General features: G+C 38.9%; 1 protein-coding gene across 5 annotated transcripts in view; it reads right to left on the bottom strand.

Annotated features, from left to right (window-relative positions):
- HS3ST5 (heparan sulfate-glucosamine 3-sulfotransferase 5) overlaps nucleotides 1-20,487 on the bottom strand; it is a 250,976-nt gene extending 230,489 nt beyond the window's left edge. The window contains exons 1-3 of one of the 5 annotated variants that reach the window (XM_088795502.1): nucleotides 19,630-20,486; nucleotides 18,661-18,804; nucleotides 10,601-10,687 (exon numbers count right to left, since the gene is read on the bottom strand). The gene's annotated coding sequence lies outside the window, so the exon portion shown is untranslated. Of the gene's footprint in view, nucleotides 1-10,600; nucleotides 10,688-18,660; nucleotides 18,805-19,629 lie in introns of all 5 variants that reach the window. The other 4 variants (XM_019742909.3, XM_088795503.1, XM_074333460.2 and 1 more) reach the window with 4 other exon arrangements.
- Nucleotides 20,488-22,054: the final 1,567 nt, after the last annotated feature.

The following is a 22,054-nucleotide window of genomic DNA, read 5'->3' as shown; positions in this document are numbered from 1 at the left end:
GCTAGTAGTGATTCCACAGACAAATGTAGCTAAGAGAATGATCTGTACCTTTAATTTTTTTGTAAATTTGATTCATATATAATACAGCCGCTAGTTACCAGCTGTCACTGCTATTTTCAAAGTTTATCCATGGTTACGACCATGTTGATGTTCTGTAAAAGCCACTTCAGAAGCCTTTAGAAAACAGTATCATTTTCTCATTGTTTATTCTATTTAGTTTTCTTTTCTGGTAGCCTAAACATAAATATGTAAAACAGCTTAATGTTATTTTTCCAGAGTGTGTATATCTTGCTATTATACTTAAAAAAATTATGTTGGAAATCATTTCATATTTTATTTAAAGTTGTATCTCATTCTTTCTTTTGGTTAAATAGTATTCCATTGTATGAATATACACTAATTTATTTTATCAGTTCTTATTGATGGATATTCAGGTTTTTCCCATTCTTTTACTACTATAAACACTATTGCAATAAATATCATTCCTTTACACACATGTGTAAGTATGTCTGTAAGTACCTGATTATTATATTTTGTTAATGGCCCTCTATTATCCCAACCAGGTTTAGAATCTTATCTCACCTTTCTTCACAATATTAGATGACACATCAAGTTCAATCAATTCTTTATTGCATCCAATCTTTTACTAGAGAGGAAGAAATAGTGGTGGTAATAATAATAATAATAGAACATGTTCTTGAGTACACATAAGATATTCCCTAGAAAATCTTATAAAAAGTGGTGGTTGTGGGAAGGCACTCTGTAGATGACTGCATTGTTCTTGGGACTTTGCATGTGTTATCTTCAATTCTCACAATTAGACAGGTTTTGTTATGCCAATTTTTTTTCAGATGATGAGACTGAGGCTTGGTCAAATTAGGAATTTGACCAAAGTTACAAAGTAACAACTAAGGGAAGGTTATGTACTTGAATTCTCTAATTCCTAAACCCATACCCTACCCTCAATCCATAATATCTCTCTAATGTATGATATCCATCTTTATACGCTGATTCATTATGTCTTTTGAATCCTTCTGATTCTACTCAGTGTCCACTACTATGTCAGTAGTTCAGGTGAACTACTGAATAGCCTCCTATGGGGTCTTCTTGCCTTCCCTGAGTTCCCTCCCATTCCTTCTGTTCACTACTCTCCAATAAACTCACTCTATACTAATTCAATTACATCATAAGATTATTCTTTCAATCTAGTATTCATACTTCCCACTGCTCTTGTCCCTCATTGATATCTCCACTGCTTTGGTAGCAATTGCAGGGTATAGGGACTAACTAGATACAGGTGAAATGATCTGCTAGAGCTTCCCAGACCCTTATCCTCACCTCAAATGAGCAGCTAGATTTTTATCTGCTTTATGTAGAGGGGAGGGAGACAAGTAATATTTTATTTGGGGAAAAAAACCCGTAACACTGCCATAGCTAAAAACAAAATAGAAAACCATTAACATTGTGGAAATAACTGCTCCATAGGACAGGAGGGTTTTTCTCTCTCGTTCACTGCAGTATCCTCAGCACACAGAATAGTATCTAGATAGTACTCAATAAATATTTTTTGAAGGAATGAATAGATGAATGGATTCAATTAGTTTGGGCTCCATCGATATAGTAACTGAATTTTGGGCAAGTTACCCAAGTGCTATGAGCTTCTTTTTAATCCCACTCCCGTCTCATGTGGAACTCACTACCACTACCTGGTAGCATTGTGGAGATTAAAAATGTAAAGTATCTACATAGCACAGTGTCTGAAAATTCTAATTTGGTTTTACTGAAACTCTCTCTGTATCAAAAAATATTTGCTGTTTCATAAATCTATGTATACCTGGAATTTCCTGTCCTCTTTCTCTTTTAAATTTTTCTTCATCACAGCCACTACAGGCTTTTTCCAGTCTTTCTGGATTAACCCAGCATCTGCCGATTTATCTGATTGCTTGGCATTTGTCTATTTCCCATGGTAATGGGAAGTAGAAAAAATAAGGCTAGTCTGGTATTTTTTGGTTACTTAATGAATTAAAAACTTGGTGACTTGATAGAACAGTCTTTCAGATTAATTATTAAAATCAGACTTAGAACAAATGAAAAAGCCACTTTTTTTCTTATAATCACTATTGAATTTACTTTGCTCTCTTCCATTTAGATTAATGCAATATAATCTTTGTCATTTGTACCGTGCTTGGTAGTATACAGACTTTTCCCTGATAGCATGTTCAATTCTTGATAGTAGTATTAACTAGAAGATAGTAAAATTATTAGCAATTTCAAAATTTCTATCACCAAGGTCAGAGGAGGAAAGCTTGCTATGTGTACAAATGTATTTCCTGTGCAACTGATAAAAATAAATAATAAAAAAAAAGATGTGGTTTTTAAGTAGCACCATAATGTGTCTTTGGGAATGTGAATATATTCTCAATTTATTTTACCCAAACCCTCAAAATAAATTAATCTGTGGTAGTCAACTGGCTTCAAAGCATCTTACCCTTACTTTTAAGACCATACTAAAAATATTGTCTGCACAACCTTCCCTAACCAAGTTTGAAAAAGACAGATGGGCCTGCTTTTCCCTTGCACTGTGTTTATAGTTACAACCTACATTCGCTCACATAACACATTAAAAAAAAAAAAAATCAGCTGCAGAACTGACATCACAGAAAGTGATTCCAAACTCTAAATATATATTCTAAAAAAAAAAAAAAAATGGCAGTAGTGCAGCATATAAATTCCCTGTTGATAATGACTAAAATCCATTTTAGCAAAAGGAATAAATGTGAAGAAACCTATTTGTGAAAGGACAAGAATCCCGGAACGTCATTTCTGTAGAAGCTGCTAAGGCAGTGCTTCAGAAAACCTCTTGAAGCTGATTTCCTTTATTCTCGCCATCTATAATTCTCAGTCACTCGGAGGTTTCTTTGACTTACTTTATAAAAAGACGCGATAGACCATAGTTTTGAAATACAGCAAGCATTCACATGCAATGTCATAGACAGTATTAAACTTCCCAAATATTTGCTGTTCCTCCCTAGGGGAGATTATATGTCTTTGCCTCATTGATGTCAGACTTGGCCATAGGAACTGATTTGGCTAATAAAATGAATACAAGTGACTTGTGTCATTTCCAGCGGGAAGCTTTTAGCACCAGTGTGTCCTCCACAGTGATCTCTTTCCCCTGTGCCACAAGATTGGTTATGTTCCTGATAGATGCTACTCTGACAGGCAGGTCCCCTCGGGGCAGAGGCCTCCAACTTGCAGTGGGCATATGGTGGGCAGGAGAAGTCAACCTTTGAGGTGTGAAACCATTGAGATTGGGTCATTTGTTACCTCAGCACAAGCTAGCTTATTTCTGATTAACACATGATGAGAAGTCATGCGCCAGAATAAAGGGGAGCTCTTTTACCTAGACGGTATAAGGGGGGGAAAATAACCTAAAGCAGGATTGTTATAGGGATTAGAGAAAGATAATGTATATAAACAGCCTGGCACATATTTAATGATATGTAGAATTATTAAGGGGTTAAGGACTCATGTTTGGATGACTATTAAGTGTGCATAGGGGGATACAGATAAAATCATTAACCTGTTAGTGAGTACTAATAGTACAGGAATACTCAAATTTTATCCTCAGAAATTTCTCATTGTAACCTACAGTGGGCAGTATCACCAATGGCAGAGGTCATGCAACTTATGGAATCAGAAAGGTAGTAGATCAATTCCTATCTCTACCTCTTCCTAACTGTTCAACTTTGAGCAATTTCGTTTAAGCTGCAATTCCTCATCTATAAAAGTAAAACATGGAACCTGCCTCATTGGATAACAGAGAATGCATGTTAAGGGTTTAATATAGTTTGTGGCATAAAATGGCAGTTCAACCAATGCAAATTTATTATTTCTGTATAGTTTACATTCCCCCCCCCCCCCCCGCAATGAACAGAAAGCTAAAATACACAAAGCTATCCAGAATATAAAGCTATAGTAGCCTAGAATGGGTTAAGGAGTGTTGGTTTCAGGCTTTGAATCTTAATTTGGGACAAAGAATGTTTTCAAAAGAAAAAGACAGTTTTAACTTTAGGGCCAAAGAGATCTAGAAAGCTGTTTTGGAGGACACTGTTTTGAGTCAGGAGGTAAGGGTTAACAAAGACATCATGAAAAGACTCCAGCAAGAGCACTGGGGGAACTGATTTCTTTGAGTCCGTTCTGAGTTCCTAACCAGATTCAAGGGAAGGGAGAAAAAGGAGTTTGTATGAGATAAAAAGAGCCTATCAGAAGAGTTACTGTGCATTGCTATTGTCATTATTGCACATAAAATGTAACCACCTAAAAATGTTTACCCATTCTGGTTCCCTTTTACACAATAGGGCACCCAATCAGAAAGCTTCTAAGATTCTGGAGCATGTGAAGAGAATTACACCTGTGTTGCCTTGAATATATTTTTCTGAAAACCCTCATTTCTAATTTGACCCTGGAGGGGCAAGTAGTTTCTGATATGGGCAGGTTTCTGGTTTCAGCTCATCACTTTTATTCATCATTTATACATGGCTTTTGACATTCAATCAGGGTACAATAGAAAACAAAAACAAAAACCTTGGACCTAAAACATTTTGATGCAACATTAGCTTAATATTCTGACTCCAAGTTTAAAAAATAATGAGCACCCTTCCCCAGATTATATAATCATTATGTAGGGTAGGATTTATTCTCCTGAGTTTCTTGCTGAAATTTGCCCATCAAAATAAATTTCCTTAAAAAAGAAAACAACAAAAAAACAGGACATTTCATGGTAAATCACATCTATGTGCACTTTAGGTGTCACTGACTTGTCAGTTATTGACTTTTTATGATCTTTGCCTTCTCCAACGCCTATTCCAATTTTTGAGACAACTGGATACACAAAGTCTATCAGTAGCCTCTCCACACAGTGACGATCTGAAAGAAGAATTTCAGCCAACATATTCAAATGTATTCAGATGGACCAGGGATGGGTCTTCAGACTTGAGCAAACCCTCATTTACAGCCTCCTTTCACATGCCAGCCTATGGGATCACCTCTCTTATGCTTTGTGGTTATTCTTACAGCTGCTAACATGTCTTATTCAACTTAAAGAAAGTTCTATCACAGGGCAATTTTAATCATATGACTAGTCAGTGAAGTATTGTCAAACTAGGAAATGAATTATACCTGCATGAGATGTCAACATTTGGTTCCAGGCTAATAATCTGGAGAAAGAAACATTAAACCAAAGATTTTAAAAAAAACCTTTGAATACATCAGCCTAATTTCCCACTTTCTGAATTAATGCATTGCTAAGTATAGCTTCTGAAGATGATTTATGCATCCTCTGCAGGAGATTTGACTTGGGGCAGAGACCCAAGAGGTTTCTACAAGTCAACTTGATAGGGTTAGTGATCTAGGAACAACTGATTGAAGGTTCAAATAAGAACCTATTTAAACCACAAAGTAGCCTTTATGGTTTATGGAAAAAGCTATTCCAGTTTAAAAATAAGTATTCTAGACCAATTTTGATTTTTAAAAAAAGGTAACAGGTTTAAAAATATGGTGGGCTAGAAACACGATAAAAGTGATATTTCTTTGTTAAGGTGGGTTGGGTTTGGGGGATGGTGTACTTGCTCTACTGACTCCTTAAAGCTAGAGGACTGTGTTTTATTCATCTCCATAGCACACAGTAGGCCCTCAGTAAGTATTTGCCTAATGACAGAATATAGGATTCTGAGTAATGGCATCATTAAAAGCCAAAGACATTCTTAAAAGAGAATACTTGAGCCTTTATTCCTCAGTACTAATTTATGAACCAGCACAGTAATTAGAGCAGTTATGTAGTAGTTTCCAATTTTATAGATCTAATTTTGGAAAGTTTTATAGTTGAAACATTGAGTTGTCAAACATACCCAATTTCAATGATCACATTACTTCCTTTTAGTCAATGTCCTTGAAGCCTATAAACTGTTTTCAGTGAAGAATCTTTTATTCTTGGTTGATTTCTAAAACACAAAATAAAAATAAACCTCTGTTCTCAATAGAATTTAAATACCAATTTATTATGAGACTCAGTAGGGCATTAGATTCAGGTTGTGACTGAAGCAGTGGTTTAATATTCAAAATAACTCTTAAATGGTCTTACCTGACTGCTCATTTAGATATTTATATTTAGTATCCATACACATGCAGTTTCTTAAAATACTTTTTGAAAAATCTACTTGAATAGTTATGCTCCTGAAAATTTCCTCTCTAAATATCCTTGTTAGAATGATCAGTTTTTGAGAACGAAGATGGTACAGTGCCCAGTTTGGGGTTGAACACAGTCTGTGGTCATAATATATTTGTAGATAGTAAGTACCACACTACAGTCACGTGCCTCAAAATGACATTTTGGTCAATGACAGACCACATATACACAGTGGTTGCCTAAGATTATCACGCAGCTGAAAAATTCCTATTACCTAGTGACATCATAGCTGTCACAACCTCATAGCACAACACATTCCTCACGGGTTTATGGTGACGTTGGTGTACACAAGCCCATTGCATTGCCAGTGTATCAATGTATGACTCACATAATTATGTACAGTACATAACATTTGATGATAATAAACGACTGTTACTGCTTTATGTATTTACTATACTATGCTTTTTATCATTATTTTACAGTGCATTCTTTCTACTTCAAAAAAAAAGTTTGCTGTGAAACAGTATGCCGTGTTATGCTGGCAACAGGCTTATATATGTCTCATGGGTCATGGGTCATCTTGGGGTCATCATTCTATCTTGAGCTTGATTTCATCTCATGTTGTTTTATACACTGACATCCTGTACAGTCTTGTAGCCTAGGAGCAATAGGCTATTACCATAGAGCATAGGTGTGCGGCAGGCTACTCATCTAGGTTTGTGTAACTGCACTCTGAATGTTGATTTGTCACGATAAGGAAATGGCCTAAGCATTCATTTCTCAGAGTGTATCCCCCTTGCTAAGTGGCACATGACTGTCCTGGGTTGACTACATCCTTCGTGAACTCTATATTGCTACAGGCTGTCTTGGGCATCCCCCTTGTTCTTTCACTTATGTCCACTAGAGGGTGAGTGGGAGAGAGGCAAACAAAACAAAACAAAACAAAACAAAATCAGATGTTTAGCAGGTCTACTGAACAGTTGGATGATAGAAATTAGTTTGAGGATCAATTTAGATTTCTTTATTCATATTCATCTTGTCTCTTATTGCCATGGATACATAAGTTGATATTTATAAATATAGCATTCATAATGGTAAGTTACAAGATGGCAATATATTATACAGTCTATTTTTACAACTTGAAAAATAAATGCCAACCAGATAACTTAAAACTGCATTATGAAAATACACTAGGCTATCCCAGTAAAAACATCTTCCAGACATGCAACATCATATATTTTGCTTCAGATTTTAGACCTCCAGTAAATATTTTAGAATTGTATTTCATGCGTGTGAGAAAATACATTAAGTTCTAGGATTGGTTGTACTGATAGTGCCACAATAAGCAGATTTGTTTACATATCTCAAGTGATATATTTAAATAATGAAAATAGCAAATGTCATTTAACTCAAGGATTGCTGGGTTTAGCGATCTTCACAGTCCTTAAAGCTGGCAGCAGCTATCTATCCACTATGGATTGGTGATGCTGGAAAGGTGGTATTGCTCAAAATACTGACCACCTGTGGTGATGTCTAGACTCTCACCATTTTAAGTTAATGCTTAGTAAGAATTGTGGGATGAGAACAAGATAGGACAGTGGAAATGGAACAACAGAGGCAGTAGGAGATAGGACAAGCCTATTGCAAGAAAGAATGGATGAAAATTGCAATCAATAACTTTAAAATTCAGAGTGTATATAAACCCCTAAATTTGGTTACATATACTTTTTAAATACTCTTTAACCCAGAGTTGTGTATAGGGTAAGTATAGGACGGAAGGAAGGAAGGAAGGAAGGAAGGAAGGAAGGAAGGAAGGAAGGAAGGAAGGAAGGAAGGAAGGAAGGGAGGGAAAGATAGAGGGAGGGATGGAGGGGGGCGGGGAGGGAATAGTGTCAATATAATCACAAATTACTAATTTACATGGATTAATTGTGTATCTATTTTTGGCATCCAAACACCTCCACCCCCTCACCCCACCCACCCACACGCAGACTGAGACACAAAAACAAAGACATAATTCCAGACTGGGATCCCATGGTTGGCACTGGACTACTTCTTATTTCTTGTACAATATGCCTGTTTTAAAAAAACAACCAAACACTTTTATAGTTAGTTTTTCTTTCTTTTTGTAACCATAGACACTCCCACATAGCACCAGCTCAGTTTCAGCTAAACTGTGTGCATTTTTAAATAAAATAAATAGGTTTTCGAGTTTTGTGTTAGCAAAGTCACCTCCTTTACTGCCAGTGCTAATGCTAAACATATAATAATACTTTATTGTCATGAGCAGGAATCTGCTTTGCTAATTAAATGCAGCTGTCAGTAATTACTACTTGTCAGTGTAATCTATTTTAGGGAACTCTACTTTAAATGATAAAAGATGGGCCTGATATTGAGAGGGTGGGATAGGCAAGGTGACTGCTTGCTTCCCCAGATCATAAATGCACTTTTTTTCTTTTTTTTTTGGTGTTTTTTTTTATGATGAATGAGTAAGCTTATTGTGAAGATGTCTTAACTGGGTTATTCTGTATGTTTTCAATGCATGAGTGATAAACTTTGCAATTAAATCTTTTTTTAAATATCTGAAATCTAAATGGCACCGCCTTTACATTACCAGTGAGTACTGTGGCTTTCACAGCATTTTTGCATGTGATGGTAATCTATAAGAAAAACATCAATGGAGAAGGCACCATAATCTCTACCATCAGACACTGAGTTCAGTGTAAATGCACCTTCTAATTGCTCACAAACTGGATTAGACACGGAGCATCACTTTGACAAATGGGGTGGGGGTAAGTAACGGTTTCTTGTATGCATTTTTCACTGACATTCAACTAAGTTTTCTCCACAAACATCTTTAGAATTCAGTTTAGGTCTTTGAAATTTATACATTGAAAAATCATAGTGGTTGCTTGTAATATTAATTTATCCAAACCGATTCTGAAATGAACCTCTAACTCCTGAATAGCTCTACAGCTGCGTGACTAAAAGCAATGTCAGGGCAAGAGTAAGGGCAGCCTGCTTCGCTCCATGGGATAGGTACTGGGGCTGCCACAGATGCTGGCATTGTGTCCAGGGTCTAAGGGGAGCAGACCTTTTGCCCTCACCTCCGCTTACTTCCTCTGACATTAAAAGGAATGTGGTGGCAGTGGGAAAGGGAAACTGGAGTTTCAAGGGGTGACGTGATGGGGTAGTTGGAGAATCAGTGGGGGAAAAAATTAGTGCAGCAGGGAGGAGGAGGGAGGCTTGGCGCACAGTGGCTTTACCCCACACAGGCCAAAAGACTTATCGCACCGCTCACAGCATCCTGACTGCCTCATCCTTCTTCTCCCACCATCTGTTTTATATCCAACACTCCAATAGTCCTCATGTTACTGGATAATTAATTATCTTGTTATAGATCCCAACAAATTTGGCAGCTACTCTTCTGAATACAGCATATTTAAATAGAATTAATAATTTGGTTGTTCATTCGAGGTGAAGAAAAACAAGCTTTCCAGATGGAAAATAATGCGAACAAAAACAAAAACAAAAACACCTATCTAAATATATTTTTGAAATATAGTCTGCAAAATACACTAATATTCTTTTTCCAGTAAGCCTCCATTGGGTAAGGGATGCAGTCTAGTGGGAATGGAATGAATTCTCCCTTTTCCATGGCATTAATTTTTACCTTCTTTACCAAGAAAATATGGGTTATTCCAGGTATTTCTAAAAACCCAAATGTGCCAAGTGATGAGCATCTCAATTGAACAAAGAACACATTGATTAGCCAGTGAGCTCCTTAAAAAGTAGCATTTATTCAAAGGGGGGAATAAGACAAACAAACAACAACAAAAAACAAGAACATACCTATGGATAATGGTAGAACCTGTAAAAGTTTTTGACTTTTACGGGTTCCTACAACCATAATTTCACTGAATCCTCAAATTGCCCATCATATGCCAAACTTAGTCTTTTCAATCAGCTGATCATTTTCCTGAAATCTAATAGGTGCTCAATGAAGAACTGCTAAATGCATGAGTGATGATTTTGAGCTATTGTCATAATGTTGTTTCTTGCTGTACACTTCAGCAGGTTGAACCTTGCAAGCAGTAATTACTTAGAGGCAAGAGTTTAACAGCAGGGCCACAGTTATGCCTTCTACCTCTGGTCTGGTGATGGTCGGGGTAGGAAGACCCTGGACTGTGTTTCCTCACATGATCATCCGCAGGTTCCAGCGTGATACACACTCACAGGGATCTCCAATTCCTGTCACTGCACAATACCCCCGTTGTACATCAGGCTGCCTTTGCTAACTTGGGGAGCTAAAACCCACTTGGCTCTCTTTTGGAACAACAGAAAAAGTAATCCTCAAGCCCACTTTAAGTACGTAGAGCATCCTGGCACAAATAATGTATCTTGTACAGTTACCAGAATTTCTGCACCGGCTCTAGGTTGGGTCACGGAAGACGTCCACGTTCAGGCTCCTAGGACTGGTCTCCCCAGACAGCAGGGTCACTGGGCACAGGAAGGCAGCACTTCATTAACCACACGTAGGGATTTTACAGTATTTTTCTATCCCAGCATAAGTATTAGTATGTCCCCTTTCACTTTCAAAGGTATCCTTGCATGGTGAAATCTATGGTTTACCCACTTATAACACACATCAGTCTTTTGTAGAGCTTCCCGACATTTTACCTTCAAACATATTTTGGAACATTTACTGTATGCAGGGAACCACCTAGATCAATAATGGCTGAATGCGACTGTGATGGAATTAGGTCAGAGAACTTCATGCTTACAAGAGAATAAGAAAATAAATCTATACCCTCTCTCAAGGCAACAGAATTATTTGGTAATGAAGAAGCTACTAAGGGCAGAGAAAAATTACATATGCATATTATGTTAATATTAAATTATATATACATACAATTTAATATTAACATAATTATGCATAATATAATATTACATATAGATAGTATATCCCTAATTATAGTATCTTTTAAAACAGAATATAGTTAAAATTTCAAAGTAAATTTATAACTGAAAGCAGAGAGGATTAACTTGGTTTTACTTTTATATTGCTCATGGTTTTCTCTTAGCTTTAAGGCATAAAATGGGAATATAATGTCTACACAACCAAGTAATATAGTTAATGCTTTTATGTACTTCAGAGGGGAAGCAAAAAAATATATAATTTTTAATATTGTTTTTAATTTCAAAGATAATACTATAACAAGTCAGCTAAAATAGTTATAGTTTAAATATTCTATTTAATGTATCAACACTTTTATGAATAGTATATTATATTCTATATATTATGTTTTAAGGTAATATTATATATTTTATTTCTGAAGGTAATTTCTCATTTTATTTGTATGTATGGTCAGTCACCAGGGAATGGTGACACACATCAAAAAAATGTTGGCTATTAAATAAATTAATCAATAGGCCATTTCTATTTATTTTGAACTACATAAGATTCTTAATGTGTTATCATATGTTATTAGCAGTTTTTTTGGTTCCATTGAGTTTTCCATTGTGGTCATGGTGAAAGAATTTAAATTAATGCTTATCTCAAATCTTAAAAGAGAAACCAGATTTTTATATCACATTAAGTAGATATTCATAATTGGTTAATATAAGTCTCTTGCTTTATAGGGAGAAATGAACTTAAATAAATAACATGATTTTAAAATATACTATTTAAAATAATTTAAATAGAAGAAAAACTGAAAAAAAATGAGCTGATGAATATTATGGAACTTTCTGAAGCTTTCTTAGTCTTGCAGGTAGGAGATAAAAATTAAAGTTGTCTAGTTGTCTATAGGCCCTTATTAGAGAAATGGAAACCTAAATATACTCTTAAAAATTAATAGTCTTGCTAGATGGGTGCTTACTTATAGATACTTAGAAAACTGGAGAAGAGAGGAAACAGGGTATGGAGGATGGGGAGCAAGTTTTCCCTTATCTCAGCCAGAACTAGACCTTCTCCCTCATGCTGTGTCCTCACTGTACCTTCTCTTCATCATCTAACTCACTAAATAGAATAGTTATAAGGATCACTGTAGCAACACAGCTACCTTGGGATCACCTTGCATTTCTCCTTCTTTTCCTCTAGTCTGTCACGAAGACATGACAATCCTGTCTCCTCATGTCTCCTCTGCCTGGATCCCTAAGCTCTCTGCTTTCCAGGTTCTGAGATGTCCAGAGGATGAAACTCTGTCTGCCCCATTATACCATGTGCCAAGTACCATGGAAATATGGTGACAAGAACACAATTCAGCATGATGCCTGCCCTCGAGAGGCACTCAGTCAGTTGGACAATGGAACTGTCTTCTGGCCTTTTCTGGCTATTCTCAGAAGGGGGGAACCCTTCAGATCTGCAGGATCGCTGGAGCTCCCCAGTGGTGAACCTTTCCACTTCTCCAACCTGTGTCCCTGGGAAAAAGAGCCCCTTTTCCAGTTCTCTTTGGTTCTGTACTACTTCATTCAACTCGGAAAAAGTAAGGGAATTAGGACATTCAGGGCACAGGCAGCTGGCTCATCAGATGAAGAAATTCCACTAGCATTGGAATGTCTGTTCCCTACCACTGCATACGGAGCATGGGTGTAACTATTTAGCAGAATCTTGGCAGGCCTATTTAAATCTATTTAAAGGTAGATCCAACAGTTTAGTCAAAATTAATATGGTCTCATTCTTTACTTTAGTGACCATTGCAAATGCATAGGAAATATTGTGAGATGACAAAGCCAAGAAATTAACCTTTATTGAAAATAAATGCCTCTTTTGTTACAGAAAAGGCACAGGGAAATAAGAAGGTCTGGGTTTTAAGGCCCAGAAATCAGGGGTGATGCTAAGGGGTTAATTGATACTGAGTTCACTGGTATGGGTAAGTGTGGGCTCTCAGCCAGATGGCATGGATTTAGATCATGACTCTAGCCGTCTAGCTATAGGACTTCTCTGGGCCTTGGTTTCCTTATCTGTGAAATGGAAATACTAATGATATATCAATATAGCCCGTTGAATGTTCTGTGGGAATGAAATGCGTTATGACCTGTATAATGCTTGGTACATAGTAAATATTAATTAAAGTTTAGCTATTATCATTTATTATTTTTATAAAGATAAAGCAATAAATAGGTATATTCATTAGGACAGAATAACAAGAGGAACATTAGTTTCTAAGCTTTATAAGTCTGTAAAGTGAGGATAGCTAAGTGGCTATCAAAGTTAACTGAGTTACAAAACAAAAAATAAAATAAAATAAAAATCTCAGAGTAAAATTATATTTAACCTAAATCAAGTTACTCAAGTTTAATGACCAGAGTTAGGAAACAGTTTTTTACTTAAAGCCATGAACTCTATATGATATGAAAATATAAAAAAGAAAGAAATTTCTGTGTATCCAATTACTTCAACTCATACTGGATATAAAGATAAATGTAAATGTTTCTATGCTTTTAGCAAACCTTTTGTTCTTCCCCTTTAACTGTATTTGTATAAAAGAATACATCTTCCAAAGAATTGTGTGAACATGTTCAGTTGGGCCTTGCATGAAAAAATTGTGAATTATAATAGCTGTCTCAAAAGGCTCCTCTCAATTTCTGTGCTTGACACAGGCCTTTAAATCCAGTAATACTTTAATCAAACTTAAGATTGAAACATGCATTTTTTTCTCTTCATGAATCTTTCCCTCAACAGTAAGAGAATCCACAGAACCTATGCTTTATGGTACAGCATAGTCAATTTTCATAGATAGACAGATAGAAATTGATAGATACACAGATACATACATACATAATACATACATACATACATACATACATAATACATACATAGGGAATAATTTACCTATTATGTTTAACCATTTGTGATGTTATAATGATGTTAAAGATAATGATGATAATAGCAATATCAATTACTACATCCTAAATCTTTACTACAAATGACACCTACGTTAGGCATTTTATATATATTTTCATATGGAAATCTAGAACTGGTATTTTCATAACTATATGACAGGTGAGATTACTAAAAAATAGAAAGGCTCAACAATTTTTCCCAAATCCAACAGCTAATAAACTGTGAAGCAGGGATTCTAATTCAGCAAGCTCTGACTTGAGTACTTATACTTTAATATTAATAACTATCTATGTTGAGACACATTCAGAATTATTGTGAGTTTTTCTTTGACTTGACTAGTTAGCTATGGCAAAGAGCATTACCGTGACAATTAGTTCCCCAAACAACACTGAAATAGTAGATTGTTAATATTTATGACAGCACAGTTGTGCTACCTCATTAGCCGTGTAAAGATTCTGTTATTTAATGTTAATTATGTCTTATATGCCATTTTAAAATAAAAGGTACAATTACAGGCAGTTCTCCTTTTTATGACTTCTAAATTTAAACATTTTAATCAGTTTATTATTTCACCATCTTTACACCATCCTCCTCTTTCCAGCTCAGGCCCCTTGGTCTCATAAAGATTATTATTCCACAGGGTTTCATAGATAGTAATGTCCTAAGATCATCATGAAAAAGGAAAAAGTCTATTTGATATTAAAACTATGCAATTATAGATATTTCAAGTTTCTTTCTCTTTGGACTAGCGAGTCCTAGAATACTTCCCATCAGTGAATGCAGTAAACATTAATGAGATGCCTCCTCTACGTGGGCCATGTGGGTCAGCATAGAATAAGTCTCATTTCACACCTTCATATAAAACTGATTCTTTTGCCAAGTACCATATAGTAACATATAACACTGACCTCTGTGCACGAAGTTCCCATAATAAGGATATTATGGGAAGCATAAAACATTCAGTATCAGATCCTCTGAGCTATTAAAACTACTTAAATATGGCATCAGTTCTTGAGTTACCTAATTTAAAAGTAGCTGAACCTAAGAAAATTACTGAGTCCATTAAAATCTACACTAAGTTATAGCACTGTCGTAACTTAGTGCTGCTCTAGTTCAGGTTATGTCAGTGCTTCACGAGAATCGCCTTCCTTATGAATTCCTTAAGGATTCACTCTAAGTTGAAAATTGTCACAAATCTTACTTGCTAGAATGCATTTGTTTTACAACTTCACTCAATCCCCACTTGGCCCCCTATTTAAGTAAACTTAAAAATTACATATCTGTTCAAGAGCAGTGGCATAGCACTGTGCACACTGCCTAGGCTCCAATGCCAGCTCTGCCATTTAGTAGCTGTGGAGCTTGAGCCATTTATTTAGGCTCACTGAGCCTCACTATGCTCAAGGAAACAAGAATAGTAATAACATCCTCTTTACCTACTTATTTTCCCTCTGTGAAATGGGCTGAGCAGGGTGGCTACCAGAATTAAGTGAGTTAATATTAGCAGAGGTCTTTAGACAGTTTCAAACACAAACTAAAGGTTATGATAAGTGTTTCTTAAATTCATTGTTCAAAAAAGTTTAGTATACTCTCAATTTTTAATATCAAACTAGTTGAGCATTTGTAAGTACCATTCTCAAGATGATGCTGACTTCACAAACCATATATGCTACAAAGGGGATTCTCTTCCTATTGTTCATTGTTATTAGATATAGTTCATAGTTTTATATATACATCTATATATATATATAGATGTATATATCTTCTATAGGTATACATATGTATATATGTATACACAAGCATACGTGTATACATATAAAACATACCTCTCTCTCATGCACAGTCTAGATAAAGTGGTCTAAAGTCAAACGAACTCTTCAACTATTTCTTAATACTGATAAACTTTCATAAAAATGTTCAAGAAGATAGAACATAATCTACTGTACCAATTGTTAATTAACATATGATAATGGAACTTGTATGTGAGATTTAGAGGGGTTCATTTATCTTGCCTAAACAGTATGTGGATCTTCAGATATCTTTTGCTTCTACTTTTGACATGGTAGCTGCTCTGAAATGTTTTTTACTTTTATCAGCAATTTTTAAATGTAGTTATTAATATCTTGCTTTAATTGTACTTCTGCTGTAAACATTAGGATAACATCATGACTCAGAAATAAAACACTGATTCTAAAGTGAGCAAAATCTATCAACAATTAAGTTGGATTTCAGGGAAAGAAGTTACACTTTTACTAGTTTTAAAAAGTGTATATTAAATTCACAGAAAAATTAAAATGTAGGATTTTTCTAACTAGTAGCAGTTTAGGTCATACCAAAGTTTAACTAGTTATTTTGGTTTTGATGTCTTCCTTCCCCTTCGAAAAAAAGATAGGACTTGAATGAAGATGAATCTGTGGTTTGAATAATTATTCCCTTAATTTGATTTAGTCTCTCTTTTCAAACTATTTACCTTTTCTTAAAACGAAACAAACTATAATTCCATTATCAAACAATAACACCTTACATAACTACAATATTCTCAGAATATGAAAATATTTAAATGAACTGTGTTAAGAAATTCAAAAACTCATGCATCTAAAGACCAAAACAATATACAAGTATTCACATTAATTTCTATTGTACGAACCTAGCATTACTGCTCACACTCTATTACAGGTGTTTTTAGCATCATGTTTAGCAAGCATTTCCTCCTCTGCCAGCTCCCTTTACTGGGAAGTTACCTTAAGAGTTATTTCATTCATGAATGAAAACCAAAAATAAAAGACCATCCTACCAGGCATGGCTAAAGAGTCAAAGAAAAATCTCCTCAACTAAAATTATACAACACATTTCCCTTTTTCTGGAAAATCCTAAGTAACCATTTTTGTTAACTTGTTCATTTACACATAATTGCATTTTTAAGAGATGTATCTGTTTTTGAGGTTATAAAGAGATGAGAAAAGAAAGGAGCAAGATACGTGTTGTGTTCTATGAATTTGAGTTTGCTTTTTCAGTGCAACAGGAACATTTGCATTTACTCATAAATGAATACCAATGACTTATACAGATCTGGTACCGCTCCATAGAAATCATACACAGTAAGCTAGAGCAGGGTACAGATAGTTGTATTTCTCCAAACTATTCAGAAAAAGAGCACGATTAAAGTCAACGTCAGTTCTCTGAAGTTGAGTCATATCTAAATGATGTGATGGGTTAGAATAATGGTAGGATTTACAGTGAAAGCAAAGTTGGCTGGTTAACATCTTGTATGATTTTTTAATCAACAACTCTTTGTGGACCACCTACTTTGGGTTAGTTGCTACTTCCCTAAGAAAGCTACTGTTCTGCAGTCTTTTCTATACAGTGTAGTAGGAAGCATCCTGCTGTTACTGAAAATCCTTTCTTGCTGAAAATAACACCCAGCTCAGCTTTGCATATTGTGTGTGCTCATGTGCTCAACAAATACTTTTTGAATGAGTGAAAATTCAGTGAGTAAGAAGGTTGGTTATTCATTGAAAAACATCTGTGTATGCTTGCAAAATGGTAAGGGCAACGATGCAAGCATAATCAACACACTGTGATCAGCACCTTCTCACAAAGAATTTCAAGGAAGCAACTTCCAATATTAAAATCTAAACATGAGGTCTGGCTTACCCTAGAAACAATGATCCTAGTACTCAGGTAAAACTCCATTGAATACTATGCTTGTAATTTCCCATATAATCTGCTTTAGGCATCTATTTGAGAATATTATTTTACATTATTGATGGTGTTTCTATACGTTTTATTAATTAAGAAAAGAATATTTTAAAACAGCCCAGAGTAATGTGGAGGGGGCCAGAGCCATTTTCATTTCACTGTTGAAATTTCCTGCACTGGAGGCAGTTAAGTTTAAGTAAGTTTCCTTCCTATCATTATGTTATTTGTAGTATCTTCGTGTGTCTCCATGAATCTATTGATGAGCGACTTCATATTCCTAAAGTAAAGAAGCCTACCCTGACTCGGCTCCTTCAATCACGTTAAGCAAGGACCATCCCTAGACTAACACAGGGAGGAAGATAAGTAGTGCTGTTTTCATTTCTCCTTTTAAGAACTTCACTAGGAGAAACCACTAAGGTAGCTTAAAAGCAATCTGCTCCATACAACATAATTGATAGCAATAAAAACATTTAAAAATATTTTTGATATCCAAATTTGTAAGCCCTTTAATTATCTTCTCTTCATTTTTTTCTTGGACTAGAAGTTGAATATATTTGAAATAAATTGTAATGTGGAAACATTGTCCACAGCCCTTAAATATGTCAGAACTACTAAGCAAAAGGTTTCAGAAGCACCAGCTTTATATCACTTCTAGCAAATCCATTTAGACAGGAGCACCGTTATGGAAAGGACGCCCACCCACTCTTACTCCCGCCCCAACCCGACCCTGCATGCTATTTATCAGACTAAGTTTACATAAATCAGAGAAGAGTTACAGTGCAATTAAATGTATCCACGAAGTAATATGATATAAAGCACTTTGCAAATATTAAACCTACCCTTAAGGGATCAATGTTTTCCATGAATAACCTGGTACTGGGGAGAGGAAGGGAAGAAGGGGAGGCGGAAGGGAGGGAGACGGACCTACCGGGCAAGGACCGGGAAGACCAGGGACCAGAGCAGCAGCTCCCTTGGGTGGGTGGCCTGCAGCACTCCAAGGAGGGAAGCCGGAGCGCGGAGCTCACATAGGTGAAGTGATTGGAGTTGTGGAGGAGGTTTGCTTGCCATGCACCTGGAACCACCAGGTAAAAGCATCCACATAAGGCTGGGCACTCTTTCCCGGCTTCCCTAACCCAAGTCCCAGAAGCTGGAGTCTCTCCACTCCAGTTAGAAGCCAGAACGACCTCGCACACCTCTTAGTAATAACAATATGACCACCCCCTCGGTGGCACCCATCTCGTGTGTGTGCTTGTGTGTGCACACGCGCGCGCGCGCGCGCGCGCGCGCGTTGGAGGAGGTGGGATGGGTTTCCTGAACTGGGGCTTCCAGGGGGCGGGGACTGGGGCTGCGAGGGGTGGATGCCGGTTGGGGAAGAGAAAGAACCCGATCAGCAAGTTCATTGAGCCTTTACCTGCCCTCTGCCTGCCCTCTGCTCCGGCCTCGTACTCTCCTACTTCCCCAAAGCCGTTTTGCGCTGCAAGCGACAGCCCCACAGCCACCCGGGAAGTGGCCCAGTGCGAGCCCCCAAACTCTGCCGAGCGCAGATAAACGCGTGTTCCCTCTCTCCCTCAAAGAGAGCCTAGAGCTCTGATCCCAGCTCTGGGTGAGACAGAGTGACAGACTGACTGACTGACACCAATGACTTCAAATTTACCCCGGGAATCACCACTCCGTTTCCCACCTCGTACTACTTTAACCCTGAGCACCCAGCAAACGTTGGAAAAGTCTCCTAGGCAGTGCCTGGGAGAACCGCGCCTCACAAAGTGCGCTGGCTGGCATCACAAGGGTGTTTCCCCTCGACGATTTCCCCTCTTATATTTCCCCCAAATCTACGAGGTTTCAGCCCGCTGTGTTGCAACCCCTCCCCGGCGCGAAGCGTGCAGTGCGCCCTGCTCACCATCGTCCCTGGCGGCGGCGGTGCAGGCGGGAGCCCACGGCGCAGGGACCAGCAGCGGGTCGCGCCAGGCCACTGGGCAACTCCTGCAGTTCCGGCAGCAGTTTGTCCAGTAGTTTCGGATACCCGGGCTTCGGCTCGCGGAGAGCCAGTCGGCGTGAATGGGAGCGAGCGAACCGGACTGTGCGTGCGCGCGCGAGAGTAAGAGGCGGGCGGGCCCCACGCGCAGTTAGTGGCGGCCGCGGCGGCAGTGAGGTCCCGGGAGGGGGGCCGGGAGGAGAAGGAAGCGGGAGAGAAGTACGTAGTGGAGTTTAGGGCGCGTTTCCTTCACTTCCCCGAGAGACTCCAGCCAGGTGCGGCAAGGCGCGCTCCCGCGGCGCGAACACGACACGGGCGGCCGCCAGAGCCCGAGTTCGCGCAGCGCCCGGGCCCGCAACCGCTCTGCGGGAGGAGGGGCGCATCCTCCTCGCCCCGGGCGGGCACCAGCGCGACCCCTGACTCTGAGCGCTGGTGGCCAAGCCTCCCGAGTCCGCGGTGACAGCTCCTTGGGCAGCCTCTACCCTCCCGATCCTCCCCAAAAAGCAACAGTCAATGTGTCTGGGTTCTTCCCTCCCTGGGTCTTGGAACCGCCGGTGCCAAGCTGTGCGGGTTCTCAGCTCCCCGCGGCGAGTGCTGTCACGGCCGCCGCCCGGCCCCTGGAGCGCCCCAGCCGGCAGCTGCCTCCCGGAGACGTGCCCAGCTGTGTGCGCGTGTGTGTGTCTAAGCGAATCTCTTCCCCTCCATCACTCGGGCGCGCGGGAGGGACCGGGTCCCCGGCGACCAGCTGCAGAGTGGCTGCCAGTCCACACCCTCCCGGCTCTCTCCCCACCCACCCCGCCCCTACTCCTCCTCGCTCTCTCCCTCCTCTCCCTGCTCCTCCTCCAGCTGCCGCTCCCCAGCTCCCAAAGGCAGTGGGAAAACCGCAGCTAAAAGGGCGGAGAAGGGTGGGGAAGGAAGCGCAGGTGTCTTCAGCTCAGAGATGAGCGCACACACAGGAGTGGCTTGCTGCAGGGGGAGGGCAAGGTCTTAGGCGGAGAAAAGGGTGGATAGGATTTATCCCGAGGCGGAGGTCCTGCGGCTGAGCATCGCGCGTCCCACCCTGGCCCGGGAACCGCGGGACAACTGCCGGGTAGGGAGGCGGGGTGGGCGTTCAGGGCTCTCAGGCCGATTTTGGTCCTTGCTTGGAGAACCGGTGGTAGTGACCAGAGTGGCAGAACCCAGGGACATACGGGTCGGAGGGACTCAATCTCTAGGGAGCTGAGACGGTTTCTGGTGTTTAGAGGGGCAGAGACCTGGAGCGTGGGGCACACAGGTGTTCAGGGAGCTCATGTGTCTCCAGCATGCCTAGCGGGAGACCTTCGTCTGAAGGGTCGGGCGGTGGCGACGACTGCTGTCAGACTGCTGTGTGCTTGCGGAGTCACAGGGGGCGATCACTGCCTAGCGGAGATCAGGGTTCAGCATTTTTCCAGGTCCAAATTCCAAACTCACCTTCCCAATTCAGTATATGTCCCTCCTATCCTTTGCTCCCAGCAAAATCGGCGGGCCAGAGGACTACAATGTACAATTCACTGTGCTCTTTGCCTGATGGAAAGGATCCCACCTGATCTGAGACTGATTGCTGGTGCTTCTCTTCCAAATCTAGGCCCCTCTTTTATGTCTTATCCCCACCCAACCAAAGATTCCTGGAAATTTACTCTTTCTCCTTGATAAAGTTTTTCCCTGGAGTTCATAAAAAATTAAACCTTTTTTGGGGGGATGGGAGGGAGTGTTGGAGTATTAGCTCTCTTGCTAATTTCACAGTACAAATGCCACCACACACAGAAAAGTCTTGTAGGCAGGGAATCACAGCGTTATTGCTTATGACTGCTTGTCTGTTTTCAAATAACAGTCATATAATGCAAACTTGAGTCAACCTGGGGTCGGTGGAGAGGATTGCTTCATTTAATTAGAGGTCTGTTCTAATGATCCCTGGCAACAATACTAGAAAGAATTGTGGTGCTTTCTCCAGTATTCATTCCTTTTTATTATGGTAATTTTACTCCATTAATTTAGGCAATCTGAAAATGAAAGGTAGGATGCAATTGGCAAGGCACAATCTTTCTATATTCTCATTCAACAGCTAGCCCACCCCTTTCCCTAGGCCCACTCTCACCATCACATTGAAAGGTCATGACTCAGATTTCAAACTGCACTTTTGAAATTTCAGGATACAGCCTGAAGGACAAAGCTGTTGAGTTCTAGAAAGAGATAACTTAAATGTAAGTAAACTTATTTTTACGAGCTACTCAGACAAAATCATAAGCTCAGCAGCAACAACAAAATGTATATTGTTTAATATATTGAGCAGGAGCAAGGATGGCTGTTTGCCAGATATGTGATCCATTAACCT

Source organism: Rhinolophus sinicus, chromosome 2 (genome assembly GCF_057876585.1).
Source record: "Rhinolophus sinicus isolate RSI-liver-muscle chromosome 2, RSI-T2T, whole genome shotgun sequence".
NCBI classification, from domain to species: Eukaryota; Metazoa; Chordata; class Mammalia; order Chiroptera; family Rhinolophidae; genus Rhinolophus; species Rhinolophus sinicus.
This window is presented reverse-complemented; position numbering and strand designations above follow the sequence as displayed.